Below are 6000 nucleotides of genomic sequence, written 5' to 3' on the forward strand. Positions count from 1 at the left end.
CATAATTACTAAAGAAAATAAAAAATAAAGATGAAAAATCCATTCTTTAAATCCTAGCTTCATCACGAAAGTAAATAATCTTTATATCAAGGTGATGCTTCTGAATCAAATGTAGAAGTTGTATTTGATCGAGTTTCAATGAGAAACCACTTTAAATTATAATTTTCGAGTAAGATTTTAAAAATAACTTAATATTTGGTTAGAATTTAGTCACCCTTAGTTGTTGACAACTACGAAGTAAGGTGATGAAGCAAAACAATGAGGTTAGGTTCAACTATCCAATATAGTTGATCGCAGATGAGCATGAAGATGAATCGAAATGATGAGGCTAAAGTTCAACCACCTAGAGCCACTTAAAGCGTATTTATCTATTCCAAACTCAATTAATTACCGAAACATGTTTAATTTTATAATTATAAGTTGTAACAATAATTGGTTTGTCTCAATAAAAGTCGAATGTTACAAAATGAATATTAGTAATAAATAGTACTCCCCCCGTCTCTCAAATACCTTCATATATTTCATTTTTGGGACGTCCCCCAAATAACTTCCTATCTATTTTGGGACATTACCACACCACTAATAATATTTATTTATTCTTACTTTCAACCTTTCACATTTCTCAATATTAATTATAACACTTTCTCATTATTAATTACTTTTTCTTCACTGTCAATACACTTAATAATTTTTTCTTAAAACCCGTGTCATGCCCTACTTGGAAGTTATATGGGGAACGGAGGAGTAAGAACAACAACAAAAATTAAAAAATATATGGTAAACATTACACATAGGCTTGTAGATTAATGATCACAACCATTTAGAATTTGTATACATGTACATATCTCAAACTCGAATTAAAAGTGATTTTACTACTCATGCTCGTCCCGAATTCATATTATAATAATCGTTAATTATACAGACATATTTAAATTTTAAATTTATGTTATTACATTAATTGATTGTTTGTCTTAATAATAATAAATATTAATAATAAAATAATATAAATGTTCAAACCAATTTAATATTTATATATTGTGTATTAAAAATGATTTAATTACTATTTCTCATCTCATTAGTCCCATACAATAATACACTCGCTAATTACTTGAATTCATTAAATTTATAGAATATATAAGTAATCAAATATAAATTGCTACAATGGTTAGTTATTCATCTCCATTCAAGTTCAAATTAATTACTCCCCCCGTCCCATGGAGCATGACCTAATTTTTTTTTAGGTTGTCCCACGAAGCTTGACCTGTTTCTAAAAATGGTAAAAAAATTTACTTTTTATTTACCTTTTCACTTTTTCATTTACCATATTTAACACACAAAATATCAATTTCTTAATTCTCGTGTCGAAAAGAACTGGGTCATGCTTCATGGGACGGAGGAAACACTATTTATTTGGCCAAATTAAATTGAAGAAACAAATTATTTCTCACCTTAATATTAAATTGATGAAAATATACATAAAGTGTCATGAAAAATCAATGCGAGATTCAAATTATATAATTTTATTTATTTAATTTTAGGGGTTTAATTGTACTATCATTTTATTTAGATGTACAGAATGTATTCTTTTTATTTGAGTTTTTCATTGATGGAGTTTAATGAAAAGTCGATGTAAGATTTAATTTGCTTTATTTTATCTAGAATATTATTTTTTTAGAATTACAATAAGTATCTAATATATAATCAAATAAGCAACATGCACGCAGGCGATAACTCTACACCACACAAATGTGGGAAAACAACTGTACCAAAGCGGAACCACTATCCACACAAACGTGGGAACATTATCCACACAAAAGTTAAAAAACTATCCGTACTTAGGCGAGATTGAACCAAAAACCTTTCACAAATTAAATGAGAGTTTTTGGATGCCCAAGCTTTTGGTAAAATCTCATGAAAAATGATGTAGTATTCCAAGTTTAAAAAATAGGAATACAAAATCCTAAAATTTCATCTTAAGATCTTGAATGATATGATGCTTTGAATCCAAATCGGGTAGTCAGAAGATTAAAATTAAGATCATATATTTTCGAGTTAAAAGAGTGAAAAGAAGATATTTGTTTATTGGAATTTAATCAACTTAATAAACTATCCAAAGCAATGTATATGGGTGGTAAAACTTAGTAATAAGTATAATATAGACACTCATATAAAGCATGAAGATATATTGAGTTACATAATTGTAAGTTTTTTGTAATAATTTTAAATTAATTTGATATGTAATATGTTTAATACATTATATTCGCATGTTATCATAAATGCAAATAATTTATAAATCCATTCTAACATTTTAGAAAATAAGTTGAAATTTTTGTTGCCATGTGGATCAAATTTTGAAGGTAAGCGTATACACAGATAGCACAAAATTTTAGAATCAAATTTCTCATGAAGTCATTAATTAGTATTTTGAATAAGATTTATGAAATTGTAAAAAGAAGTTTGTGTGATGGACATTGAAACACGAGTAAACTTTACAAAAATTTTGGGAGAGAAGCTAGTAGAATTGAGATAGTACGTGGTTGGTTTCATAAATGTGGCAAAATTAATTGCTTCATCGACGAATGCTCAAATTGATTTGTAATACACATAAATTAGAAAATTTAGATAAATGGAGACGTCATATAGGGTGAAGGATTTATTTGATGCAATTGCTCAATTAATAGTATAGAGATGTGAATATTATACGAACATTCAATTAAATTATATATCATCACATAAATTATGAATTGTTTCCATGAGACATGACAAATCTAATTTTTGTAAATAAAAAAATAAATAATAAAATTTGTTGATATTGTTGGTCTCCGATGCATTTAATATGAAGGCATTTTTACCATGGTTGCATTTAAATATAGCAAAAAAATCAATGTGCCCGCAAGTAATATTAAGATTTATTTTTAGATTGTGAGTGAAGTTTTTATTATTATTATTATTGAATTGAGATTATGGATAAAGTTAATAATACACTACAATGTATTACTCATTTAGGTTTACCAAGATTAATGAATAAACTAAATAAGCAAAATAAAATATATATAGTGTCAATTCAAAAAAGAAAGGAAAAATAAAATTAAATTCACGACATTGATTTACATGTTTCAGATTCATACAATATGTGGCTCAATAATTAAATTCAACTATGTATCAAAATGAAAATACACTAAACTATTGAATAAAATCATCAACAAACTTTAAGGCAACAATCTTTTTTTCATCCTGTTTCGACAATATCTTCATCTTGAATAAATTTGAAGTGGAGATTATTTGTAATGATTGCTTTAAATTCGAGAATCGACAATATCAAAATTAATGAATCTTTATTGTAATTTATACCTTTATTTTATGCTTTTATACTAATTATGACAATCACTAAAAACGTACAAGCAAAAGAAAACGTAGTGTCAATTAAAAAATTATCAAATAAAAAGAATACATAAAACTAAAAGGTACTGAACAAAAGCATCAACACAATTTTAGGTCAACAATATTCGTCATGATTCGACAATATCTTCATTCTGAATAAATTTGGAATATATATTATTATTGTGATTGCTTTAAAATATAATAATAAAAAAAATACTAATCCATATAAGAACTATTTGTATTTATTTTTAGATTTATGAATAAAGTTAATCATACAACAAAATGTATTACCCATGCTTGTCTGAATTTGATTATCTTGTATAATCATACCAGAATGGATCTGTGACCCGTGAGGAAGGTGGCGATCTATATATTGCTGTCCTTGAAAAGCTTACTCTTTTTTCATTCTTGAATTCTTGAAAATGAAGTTTAGAAACAACCCAAGTTGGAGGCTCCATTAACATAAAGATATTGTCTTTAAATTTAAATATCAGAACTCATACAAAACATAAAATCAACATAACATAGAATGAAGAAGTAGAATAATCTCGGTGTAATTAGATATTCATTCAAACACCACGAGTATATATATAGTGTGATTATATATATTTTCATAATTATTTGACGTAATTGATGCAATTATATAAGGAACGTTTTAAGTAATGACACAATTATCTATATTTCTATAATTATGTGACGTAATTGATGCAATTATATAAAGAATGTTTTAAGTAATGACACAATTTTACATCATCCTATATGCATATATGTAATAATTAATTGACGTTAATAATGGGGAATTAATGATGAATCAAATAGTATATACATATGGCATATTAATTATTATTAAAAATGAATAAAATGTAGAGTTTAGAAAAATGAGAATGCAAGAATATGGAGAAGCCACCTAGGATAGAGAAAGAAGGAGATGTGTGGAATATGTATCCTATTTAATAATAGATAGATGGTATCATTGTATAGATTAGAGACATATTGTAGGGGGCTGAAACTTGTATTATATTCTCTTGGATGATAATTGAGTATTACATCAATCCATTTTATAGGGAAGAAAAACATTGTACAAGGAAAGTCATAAGAAAGGAAACAATTAAATTAGAGATCTTTGATTGAGATGTTTGACCCCTAAATTATTCTAATGGATTCTTTCCTTTTCAACACTCCCCCTCAAGTTGAGTGACTGGATTTCCGATGCTCAACTTGTCGAGAACTTCTGTAAAACTCTTGTAATTGACAACTTTGGTAAGGATGTCCGCGAGTTGGTCTTCAGATCGTACAAAAGGTAAAGCCACAACACCACTTTCGATCTTTTCTTTGATAAAGTGTCTATCAACCTCCACATGTTTTGTCCTGTCATGTTGCACAGGATTTTCAGATATACTGATAGCAGCTTTGTTGTCACAGAACATCCGGCATGTTTTTGTTGGATTTAGTCCCAACTCTGTCAGTAGTCTCCTCAACCAAAGGACTTCAGTTAGACCACTTTTGATTCCTCTGAATTCTGCTTCGGCACTTGAGAGTGCCACCACCTTTTGTTTTTTGCTTCTCCATGAGACAAGATTACCTCCAATGAAAGCAAAGTATCCAGCTGTCGATTTTCTGTCGACAGGATTTCCAGCCCAATCAGCATCAGTGTAGGCTTGTATCTCTAGATTTCCAGTCTTTTTGAACAAAATCCCATAGTCAAAGGTTCCCTTTAAATATCTCACAATTCTGAGTGCAGCTTCCATGTGGTCAGCTTGTGGTTGGTGCATAAACTGACTCACAACTCCAACAGCATATGCAATATCCGGCCGAGTATGGGAAAGATAGATGAGTTTCCCTACCAAACGTTGATATTTTTCTCGATCCGTCAATTCAGCTCCCTTCACAATCTGTAGCCCATGATTGACAGCTATAGGTGTCTCAGCTGGCTTGCAATCTAGCATCCCTGCTTCTGCAAGAAGGTCAAGAGTATACTTCTTCTGATTGATAAAAATCCCTTTCTTCGATCTGAGTACTTCGATCCCGAGGAAGTACTTTAGTCTCCCAAGGTCCTTCATTTCGAACTCCTTGAAAAGATTTGCTTTCAACTTCTGAATTTCTTCTAAGTCATCCCCTGTTATGATCATGTCATCAACATAAATGACTAAGCAAGAAATAAGATCACCTCGTTTCTTCAAGAATAAGGTGTGGTCTGAATTGCTTTGCTGGTACCCGAACTTCTTCATAGCTGTGGTGAATCTTCCAAACCAAGCTCTTGGAGACTGTTTGAGCCCATATAAAGTCTTTTTCAATCTGCATACCTCCCCTTCCTCGAACTCATCTGAAAAACCTTGGGGTGCCTCCATGTATACCTCTCGCTCTTCTTCAAGCTCACCATGAAGGAAGGCATTTGTAACATCAAACTGATGAAGATCCCAATCCTTGTTTGCAGCAATGGAGAGGAGGACTCTGACAGTGTTCATCTTTGCCACAGGTGAGAAAGTTTCTGCATAGTCGATCCCATATGTTTGTGTGTAGCCCTTTGCAACCAATCGAGCCTTGTATCGCTCAATAGATCCATCGGGTTTTCGTTTGATTGTGAAAACCCATCTGCATCCAACAGTTTTCTTCCCTTTC

Source organism: Salvia miltiorrhiza, chromosome 1 (genome assembly GCF_028751815.1).
Source record: "Salvia miltiorrhiza cultivar Shanhuang (shh) chromosome 1, IMPLAD_Smil_shh, whole genome shotgun sequence".
NCBI classification, from domain to species: domain Eukaryota; kingdom Viridiplantae; phylum Streptophyta; class Magnoliopsida; order Lamiales; family Lamiaceae; genus Salvia; species Salvia miltiorrhiza.